The sequence below is a fragment of the Pinus tabuliformis genome, chromosome J, assembly GCF_031772625.1.
Source record: "Pinus tabuliformis cultivar Carrire ecotype Pingquan chromosome J, CPIR1, whole genome shotgun sequence".
NCBI classification, from domain to species: domain Eukaryota; kingdom Viridiplantae; phylum Streptophyta; class Pinopsida; order Pinales; family Pinaceae; genus Pinus; species Pinus tabuliformis.
Window position 1 is genome coordinate 259338522 of NC_142295.1, and position 12076 is coordinate 259350597.

Consider the following 12076-nt stretch of genomic DNA (forward strand, 5'->3'; position numbering starts at 1 on the left):
AGTCTTTGCATGCATTCGATTCGTATGTTCCTCTTTCATTTCTTATGGTTAATGCGGCCTTTAGGGTGGGGTCTTGCATTCGGTAAATGAATGCATAGGCAACCCTTCATCCGCGTATACTATCACTTGTAACCGGGACTCGCCGGAGTTTGAAATACATATATACTTTGTTTAGCTCGGTTCGCCGGAGTCTGATATACACATATGCATTCAAATGTTTCAGGGTTCTGTTATTGCATTTTATTCTGTTGATAACCCGAGGATAGCTTTCTATACGTTTAATCTGTGTATTTACATACTGGTTATTTAGCTCGGATTTGTATATCTATGCGGTAACCCTTGATGGCATTCAGCTATCACGTACTGGCTTACACCGTGTTCATTTCCTTTACAAATCTTTCGTTTACAGCATCGTTCCATGCTTTATACTTGGTTCACACAGTATTAGTTTCTGGTAATATTTCTTCAGTTCGCACAGCAGTTTATTTAATAACCTTGCTAGGGTTTATACGGTACTGTATATATGCGTAATGTTAGGTTCACACAGCACTTATGCCGTGACTATTTGTTTACACAGTGTTGTAGCTATGCCATATTTCTGTGTTTATACATTGGTTTAGTTGTACTACATTTCCATGTCTGTTCAACATTTCGGTTTATGTACAAGCGCAGGCTTTTGCGCTGGTTCTCGACTATTCTTTCATTCAGATGAGATGTTTGTCTGACATTCCAGAATGCCTATTTCGACTCGGTTCCGTAGCAGAGTCTCTGACTGGTTTATTTCCTTCTAATAATCAACACACTACTGCGGTTTCCTCTACCGCCAACCGCCCTTAGGGTCTGGTTCTACCATGGTAGTTTATATTCAACTACCAGATTTATTTTATTGCAGATGAACAAAGATACTGATACAACATTAATCTTTAATAACGACTACCATTAATCAATGGAAGAATACAGATTAGTTTATTCACCTTCATTCTCAGTTCTTCATGCTATACTTGATTAGGAAGTACATACCTGGGTAGCCTGCTACTGATATTCCTACTTCTAGAAGTCACCTGCAACTGATTTGCTCTTATCCTCCCAACCTTGAGATCCACTTCACACTGGATTCTCCCCCCGAGCAGTCTTGCAGGCCTACAGCCCTCAACAAGACACATGCACTCATGTGCTGGGTTATCTGGTCTCTACCAGACTTAACCTCTTTCTCAGGTTATCTGGTCTCTACCAGACTTAACCTCTTTCTCTGTCTGCTCTCTCCTGGAATTCTTCTCTCTGCCTGTTCATCAACCATTCTCCATCCACCCTCTTCTTGTTCCCCTGTTAGGGTGCTCGCTGATCCATTTAACCAATGCCAAGAATTAGTTGTAACTGATATGTAATTTAAAATTACTTTTACGCATGTTTGATTAACTGATTGGTAATTTAAAATTACCTTACGTGGGGTTAATCACAATAGGTATATTACATACTCCCCCCCTTAACAGGAACACCGTCCTCGGTGTTCATCTTTCGTTGGAACTTGATATTTTACTTGTGGTATTACTATCTAATCCACACAAATGTGATCCTTTCTCTTTGAAATCAACGATTTCATTCCAAGAAAAGACGACAAACAAAATAGTAATGATATAGTCATAAGAAATATCATTAGTTATAAGTATCAATAGTCATAATCATTTGTAATTGCAAAAATATGCAACTTCTACTCGCCACCACCTGGCCCTTGTTTATTCATAATAAACAATTCTCTGTGTCAACTTACCATAACTTACCATCTTATGCTTGAAAATCATGAATACTTTCATGTAAGCCTGTTAATAGAGGTTGGACAATTCTTCAACCTTCCATGGTAAGTAGTTCCTGCAATATATGACTAACAAATTCAACCACATTAGTCACTATATTTTGAGTCAAATGAGACACTTTGACTAGCAATCAATTGTGCAATGTTAGATGCTTTCTAAATCACAGTACTTTTACAAGTACTTAAAGAGCACTAATGCTAATCATCAAATGATAAATCACTGCTCACGTGCACACTGAACGAATTCTTACTAAAGACATCCGTAAAGTACTTCAAGAAGTACCAAAAGAGCACCTAGCTCTCTAATCATCAAACAGTCAATCATTTCATCAAGCAAGAATTGTCTTAGCTCCCACTAAGATATTCACAACATTATTAACACAATAAAGGAATTAAAATTTCCATTTATTCTTTATCGAGCACTAAGCTCATCTCTTATTAAATGTGCATAACATATTTTACACAACTATATGTAAAATTCATTTTTAACATAACATATAGCTGATTAGTTAATTCCTTTAGCCATGAGTTCACACCGGACTAAGTAATTCCCAACCCATGGGAACTGGTTCTCACAACCAAATCGAGTCATTTTCACATCGAGACAGTTTCTTTGATAGAGACCTTACCAGGTCTAACATGGAATTCCACTGGCCAACCAGCTCAAGAATTCCAGGAAGAGTAAATCTGGGCAGACAAGTACCATCAACCCCTCTGGGCAGGTAGCTGCCATCAACCCAAGGCATTCCAGCCTTTCACAATCCGGGCAGACAAGTACCATCAACCCCTCCGGGCAGGTAACTGTCATCAACCCAAGGCATTCAAGCCTTTCACAATCCGGGCAGACAAGTACCATCAACCCTCCAGGCAGGTAACTGTCATCAACCCAAGGCATTCAAGCCTTTCACAATCCGGGCAGACAAGTACCATCAACCCCTCCGGGCAGGTAACTGTCATCAACCCAAGGCATTCAAGCCTTTCACAATCCGGGCAGACAAGTACCATCAACCCTCCGGGCAGGTAACTGTCATCAACCCAAGGCATTCAAGCCTTTCACAATCCGGGCAGACAAGTACCATCAACCCTCCAGGCAGGTAACTGTCATCAACCCAACTATCTGCAACTGTCTGGCATGTTAAATTTCTCTTTTATTACTCTTTCTCAAAGTAATTTACACAATGAACCATATGAACATTATCATTAGCATAACAAACATGCATGTATACCATGCATTTACACTTAACCCCCAACATGGGTCCACAACATCAAGATTGATGGGAAACATATCCATCATACACATTGTATGCATGCAAATTTTCCAAATAGCATAATTCATGCATATCATATAACATCATTCTTTCTCATTTATAATTGCATTTCACATTGCAGCAATTTATGTGATGAGTTTTCTTGTTGCCATTAAGCTACCACTACTTAATCCCATCAGCAACGGTAATTATAAGTATGCATCAGTCATTACCTATTCAATTTCCAAGAATTCTCATGCATACAATATTGTCATGTATAAGAGCATATGCAAATACTCATTAATGTATAAATGTCAACAACAGTTGAGTTAATACTCTCAGCATTCCCAATTTTGCCATAGTCTGCTGCTCCAATTCAAATCATCATTAATGGAGTATTATCTCACGTTTACTATGGCTAGCTTGGGTCATGCATTGTTAATGTAATTAAACATAATATCTCTAATATACAAAGATCATAACTCTATATCATAATGACTAATCTTTGTGCATACCATTGCTTATCATATAAGCCTTCCTTTAATGTATGCAACCCATATTCCTTTCACTAGAATACTACCAGCATTTCTTACAATAAACCACATACCTCTTTCTTAAGGAAGTCATTTTAATCCTCATTTCTCTATCTTCCGATGTGAGGATTTCTCAAGATTCCCTTTCAAGAATTATTAAAGATGTCTATCTTTCGGCATAAAAACCAAGATACAAAAACAAGGTTTACTTATCCTTTATGCATCAAATCAAGCAATCGACACATCTCTTCCAACAAGACAATCTCTCCAAGAGATTATTATTTTCAAGGAAGCTATCATGACCACTATCTCTAAGTACGCACAGTCTCATAATTCCAAAGTCAAAATAACTACCAATATGCAACATGTGTTCTCCTAACACAATTACTTTACTTTAATGCACATAGTTCTTTTCATGAACAAGTAAGGATTTTGGTTCTTGTATGAACACTATTCTAATGTGTCTTTAAAGGAAAGAACCTCTATTTCCATTTTCAAGAACTCTCATAAAATCCTTTATCTTCATACATGAAGTATGCATACTCTTAGAATGAGACTATATTTGTGTATATATGTAATATACCCTTTCCTCAAGAAACTAGGGATAAATATCTATATGCCTAGAAGCACATCCTTAGTTATCTTTTATCATGCATGTAATGCATAATCATTTCACTAGAACTTAGAGACTAACTAGAATCGTAATGCAATTAGCATATATATATATATATATATATATTTTTTTTTTTTCAAGAAGCTTTTATCAAATAAAGATACATATTTTAATTCAAGCAAACTTGGCCACCTTCCATGCTATGTTCTTAGGACATTTATATACCTCATCCTCTTTCTCAAGAAGATACTTGGCTATATTTAACAAGGATTTTATAGACCGGAGACAAGCATTTCACACACAAGACTCACGTGGAGTCTTTCTAATAGGAACTACCTATTTTCTTACCAAGAAAACATACAAGATAATCAATCCTTAACTGCATGCCTTAACACATTTTCTTTACCAAGAAAATCTATAAAAGAACCATTCTTTTATTGCATGCATTCAAATACTTTCTCTACTAAGAAAGCATATAAAACATTCATACGTGTTCTTCAAGTAAGTGAACAAGACACTTATCTTATCCTTGGATCAACATGCATAACTAACAAGTTAAACCACCCCTACCAGAAGCAATTGCTCTAGTTATGCAATTAGAAGCATAATCTCCTAAGTGTCACACATGCACCAGAGCTACCATTTGGTGCTATATGCAACAACTATCATAACACTACTATGTGACCATTTCAGAATAATGAGTTCAAGGAGACATTATGAAAATCATTAACATCAATACTCTATAGTTGGTCAAAGGAATACTCACATGCACATCGAGCGCTTATCTAGTCATCCCAAGACTTAGAGTCTTCCGCGAGATTCTAACACTCAAAACTTGCTTTATCTGGTCATCACCAGACTTAGCGATTTCTTTTTCTCATCTCCGTCTGTCCCTACAACACGGTCTTCTTCCTTCTCCTTGCTTCCTTTTCCTTTGGAAGCATCTATGGTTGGGGGAAGGTAATTAGAGTTTACTGACAACTGTATTAACACAGGTAGTCTATTTATGAATAATTATCACATGTAATTATACCATGAATGGGTCCTAGAAATACCCACTGAACATGCCTCTACCCTTAACTTCACACTGGTATGCAACATGCATAAGAAATCCATCATTCCCATAGTAGAGATAAATTCAACCATTATTTAATCGAGGCTCCAATGGTTTTTATCTCCCAACAAGTAATAATTAACATCAGCACGTACCATGCTAATGGATTTCAGTTAATTAGAAGGCAATCGTCATTAGATCTATTAAGACATAAGAATATACTATTCATCATGCATGCTCATGGTGAATAAAATTAAGAACTCTTCTCATAAACAACTAGAACTATAGCACACACATTCCATGCATGTGACATCAATCAACCTTCACTAGTTTACGAATTGTAACCATCTTAGTCCAATTCAATTAATGCATATAAGTTTGATGGGTTAGTCATACAACACTAACCAATCCCAACTACCAATCGTCTTCATGCACCCATGACAAGACTGAATCAAAAGTTAGTTATGACAATCAAGTCTCGCTGCTTGACTCATTGCATGTTTTCAATGTCTAAGGGGGTTCTTCTAATGTCTTTTTTTTTTTTAAACAATTTGTCATCCTATGCAAGGATGTTCCCGATAATTTATATTCATGCATGACTCATTAAGTTTTGTTCATGGTAACTTCAATTTTGTTTAACGAATGTATCATTGTTATTACCATATTTGCAAGGTAAAAGTTGGTAGTTGATTGTCACTTTTCTCCCTGAGTGTTCAATATTGTTCATGATTGTAATGAGTACTCAATATTGTTCTTAGGTGCAACAAAAGTTTCATTGTCTTTTATCCTCATCAGAAATCCAACGTTATGAACGTAGTTATGCCACATCTTATTAACTACTTCTCAAAGAAGTCATAATCATGAATCACACCTGTCATGCCAAAAGTAGTGTACGGCATAAATGAATATGCGAATGATTAAACTCATACCCGAGTTAATGCCTACTAATGGCGTACTTCAATATCCTTTCCGCTTACCAATTCCCAAAGGCACCAGTATTGCAACCTTTGGCTCTGATACCACATTGTCACGATCCTTTTAAACACATTATATAGACAGTAAAAATTAATTTTTTTTTTATAGTTATGGCGGTCAACTCATGAACCCACCCTCAAACTGTTAAGGAATATAATGTAATTGCAATCTAAGTTTAGCCACTGTGCACGTATAATAACCCTTTAATATACACCTACCCCCACCGAATTGGTATTATCACCCGCGCATATGCCATAAACGATGACAACCTTGGTGTCATGTTAGCCTTGTTGGTTGACCCAACACGCATAACTTGTTTGCCCAGATGGAGGATGGAGATCCTTCCAGCTCATTCCCTCCGTAACCAGGTGGCAAGGGATCATGTGAACTCATGTGGTTGACTCACTGTGATTTCCGCGCCAGGTTTTCCCGCTTTGATGGACGGTGGAGATCATTCGAGCTCATCGTATGGCTCAGATCAGTTCGAGGGTTCCACAGGCATACATAAGGTGTCCGAGTTCTCCGGTTCAACTCATTTGTTCACTTCGTCTCGACCGAGAGTCTCCTCGGCTTGTCAACCCTTCTGCATCGTCTGCCTTCAGGTATCAAACCCTAGCATTCCACACCTGGTATTTCTTTACAGTTTACATTTCAACCCTTGAAGTGATTTAGTATTCAGCTATTCAGGTTTACTCATGGTGATTATTCTATGTGCAGGTGGATTGACCGGTTGCAGCCTCCTTCCGCCGCAGGGGTTTGTCACCTTCATGACACAAGTAAGCTCATCACCTCTTGTGGTTTCTGCGTTGAGATTCGAAGTGTTTTTGCTCTGGTCTGGGGTGTGTCTCATGACCCTTATCCTTCCTGTCTCAGGTTGGTTATTATATTCCAAATTTCTGGTTACTTTTGCAAACGGCCTTCTTTGCCGGGACCTGTACTGCGGTGACAGTCAGGGTTTAGCTAGGGTAGTCATGGCTTTCATGCCGTCCACATGATGTATATCTGGTACCAACTTTGGTCTACGGACATACTGTAAATGCATTGAAGTTTGTATATACTCTGTTAAACTTCGTCTGAGCTATGTAGGGTCTCATATAGTAATGTTTTGGCACAGTGGTTAACTCATTCTGGTTACGAGAGTGCCTTAATACTCTACAGGACCTTTAAGACTCTGTTATTAGTTTATCTCTGATTAAATGAAAGGTTGTTCTGCATACACGGGTTTGTCATATGTTTAATAGCCGGATCTGGCTTGGAACCACCGATGTTTGCTATGAGACGGTTCAGATCATTGTTTAACGCTATTATTGTCTAATCGTTTTCCTTTGCTTATTGTTCAATACTACCCAAAAGGGTTTATGAGGCGGACATACTTTTCTATTTACAATATTATAATAACTTACCAGTTCGTCTTAGTCTTTGCATGCATTCGATTCGTATGTTCCTCTTTCATTTCTTATGGTTAATGCGGCCTTTAGGGTGGGGTCTTGCATTCGGTAAATGAATGCATAGGAAACCCTTCATCCGCGTATACTATCACTTGTAACCGGGACTAGCCAGAGTTTGAAATACATATATACTTTGTTTAGCTCGGTTCGCCGGAGTCTGATATACACATATGCATTCAAATGTTTCAGGGTTCTGTTATTGCATTTTATTATGTTGATAACCCGAGGATAGCTTTCTATACGTTTAATCTGTGTATTTACATACTGGTTATTTAGCTCGGATTTGTATATCTATGCGGTAACCCTTGATGGCATTTAGCTATCACGTACTGGCTTACACCGTGTTCATTTCCTTTACAAATCTTTCGTTTACAGCATCGTTCCATGCTTTATACTTGGTTCACACAGTATTAGTTTCTGGTAATATTTCTTCAGTTCGCACAGCAGTTTATTTAATAACCTTGCTAGGGTTTATACGGTACTGTATATATGCGTAATGTTAGGTTCACACAACACTTATGCCGTGACTATTTGTTTACACAGTGTTGTAGCTATGCCATATTTCTGTGTTTATACATTGGTTTAGTTGTACTACATTTCCATGTCTGTTCAACATTTCGGTTTATGTACAAGTGCAGGCTTTTGCGCTGGTTCTCGACTATTCTTTCATTCAGATGAGATGTTTGTCTGACATTCCAGAATGCCTATTTCGACTCGGTTCCGTAGCCGAGTCTCTGACTGGTTTATTTCCTTCTAATAATCAACACACTATTGCGGTTTCCTCTACCGCCAACCGCCCTTAGGGTCTGGTTCTACCATGGAAGTTTATATTCAACTACCAGATTTATTTTATTGCAGATGAACAAAGATATTGATACAACATTAATCTTTAATAACGACTACCATTAGTCAATGGAAGAATACAGATTAGTCTATTCACCTTCATTCTCAGTTCTTCATGCTATACTTGATTAGGAAGTACATACCTGGGTAGCCTGCTACTGATATTCCTACTTCCAGAAGTCACCTGCAACTGATTTGCTCTTATCCTCCCAACCTTGAGATCCACTTCACACTGGATTCTCCCCCCGAGTAGTCTTGCAGGCCTACAGCCCTCAACAAGACACATGCACTCCTGTGCTGGGTTATCTGGTCTCTACCAGACTTAACCTCTTTCTTAGGTTATCTGGTCTCTACCAGACTTAACCTCTTTCTCTGTCTGCTCTCTCCTGGAATTCTTCTCTCTGCCTGTTCATCAACCATTCTCCATCCACCCTCTTCTTGTTCCCCTGTTAGGGTGCTCGCTGATCCATTTAACCAATGCCAAGAATTAGTTGTAACTGATATGTAATTTAAAATTACTTTTACGCAGGTTTGATTAACTGATTGGTAATTTAAAATTACCTTACGTGGGGTTAATCACAATAGGTATATTACAGTATTCTCTGTGGAGAACCCTTACAGTTGCCTTCGCTGCATAGATAGGTCACGACGGTGATTTCACTTTTGAATGTTATAGTTCATAGAGAAGTTATGGGTTACGTTATGCATTTCACGTTGTTTTTCCATTTGGATTTACAGAACTGCCTTGCGGCAAGTTTGATACATTTGATGTAGTTACTTGGGTTTCAGATCTGGTCTTCATGCACAGATCTCGTCATGAGTAATTTGGGGCTTGTCACTTAATCAAATGTACTGTTAAATTTATGTTTAATACTCCACCGTTCGGTGCTGTTTGTAGTTGCAACTGAGCATAAACTCTTTTAGTCCTCAGGGCATTTCCGCCTGTATATTGAATTGTTTCAGATTGGTTTTCCGATACTCAAGAGACAGAGGCATAGGGTTTATATTTTGCTACAGGTTTGACTTATTCTCATACGGCATTCACCTCTGTGTTATCAAGTTATGATGATAATTTTTTTTTGTTTACAAACTCTGTATTTCTAAACGCTCTTATATCGCCATTCTGTATAATATGACCTCGGTGAATGTTTAGCATTGATAGTTAGCCCTTTTCCCTGTGGAAAAGACTATCCTTCATGCATGATTACAATCTCTCTTTCAGTTTTCGCACAGTTTCCCTGATTAAAATGAATATCTATCGTTACAGTTGCATGCACAGGTTCTCAGGTTTAATATGATTATCTTTCATTTTCGTTTGCATGCACAGGTTCTCCGGTTAATACTAACATCTTTTCATTACAGTTACATGCTCCAGTTCACGGGTTTAATATGAATATCTTTCATTTCGTTTGCATGCACAGTGTCTTGATATGTATTACCACTGTTATTATTTGTTGCTAAAATACACAGAACTTTGGTTTATACGTCTCCTCTCTGTACTCGGTTATAGCTTCTATAAACACAGGGTTTTGTTTTTATGTTCATACCGCGAGTACTGAGACCAGGTAACAAATATTTAATGAAGTGCATTACAATTTCTACTCTCCATTTCACAGTTCACCAACACTCTCTATATAGAGTCATTTGTTGGTCATGCACAGATTATTATTTGCTTATGTTATCTTCTGTCTCACTGTTCCTCCGTCGCAGGGGTTGCTCCCAACTACAGTCGGTGCTCTTCTTTTAACTCAGAGGTTTAAACCCTCATTCTAATGCCATTCCACAGCATTCGCTTCAGATAACAGTTATAGAGTTCACTTTTGTTTAGTTTCATCAGTATCTATTTGTTTTGAACAGTAATGACCTTGCTAATAAGGTTAGGTCGAGACTGTTACTCAGTAACCAGTCCTCGGTTATGGCTACCTTATACTCGTATACAACCTTGTTTTACTATTTACGTACCATTTACTTTACCTGGGTACCAACCCAGCCCCTGTCCATTTAACTGACAGTCCATTTCTTTAAGGTTTACACTTGTACACTATGCTAATCATTGCGACAGTATCTAGGAAAACAAACAGACTTTTCCTATTTAACTACTGTAACTTCAATGCACATTAATTTTCCAATCAGGGACTACACAGTTTGGAACCGTACCTGATTACCAATGTCAGGAATGGTTTTTCAAACAAACAAGTCACCTGAGCTTTAATTCTGCTCTCCACCCAGCCATGAGATCCATCCCTCAGACGAAATTCTCCCCCCGAGCCATCCTGCAGGCCTCCAGCCCTCAACAGGATTTGTGCACTCTCTGTGCTAGGTTATCTGGTCCTAACCAGACTTAACCACTTTTCTTTCCTTCCCTTTTTCCTGTTCTTGGAAAAAGATTTTCTTTCTTCTGTCTGTCCTCACAGCCCAGAATTTTCCCTCAGTGAGGACTTTTCTTGTTTTGGAGGGTAGTTCCATCAGTTATCACAACTGATCACTTTCTTTAAGATTCACCTCTTAGAGGCTGCCAGCAATTCCAAGAAATATTTAAATTACTTAATTAAAAATAGTTTGTCACAGTTTTGTTTAAAACATAACAACAACTGTATTACTGTCTTTTACCACAGTAAACTTTCAAATTTACATATCCTGGGGTCATTACATCTCCCCCTCCTGAGATTGGACATCGTCCCGATGTCTGTCTCCTTTAAACAAGTTTGGGTAAGCTTCTCTAAGGAGTTCCTCATCCTCCCAAGTGGCCTCTTCCGGTCCATAGTGCTGCCACTGCACTTTAGCTTGGAAAATAACCCGTTTCCGCAGCTGCACTTCTCTCCGGTCGAGAATGGTCAGTGGTTCGACCAGAACCTCGCCTTCCGGCTCGACCTGCAATCAGCAACAGATTTAATTATTTTTCAGTTTAGAAGCAACGCTTATCTATAGTGACCAGATTAATTCTTACCCGAACATTCTGCCATTGAATCACATGTTTAGGATCGTAAACGTATTGCTTTAATACGGATACGTGAAACACATTGTGGATCCTAATATGGCTTGGTAGGGCAAGTTGATAAGCTACCGGCCCCACTTTTGCCAAGATCTGGAAAGGTCCAAAGTAGCGAGGTGCTAGTTTGGCACATCCGCTCCACTGCAAGGTACTCCTTCTTGGTTGGATTCTTACAAATACATGATCCCCAACTTGGAATTCCTTGAATCTTCTCTTTCGATCAGCGAAACTTTTCTGTCTGTCCTGAGCGGCTTTTAAGTTGATACGCACCCTCTTCACCGTATCCTCCATTTCCTTGAGCATATCAGGACCAATTCGCAACCTGTCCTCCGGTCCACCCCAACTTGCGGGTGTGCGGCACTTCTGCCCATACATAACTTCAAAAGGACTCATCTGTGTTGAGGAGTGATATCCATTGTTATATGCGAATTCGACCAGGTGGAGATATTCTTCCCATTGGGTTGGCTTCATCATAACGCAGGCTCTCAGCATGTCCTCCACAACCTAATTCACTCGTTCTGTTTGGCCATCTCTTTGGGGATGATAAGTTGTGCTAAAGTT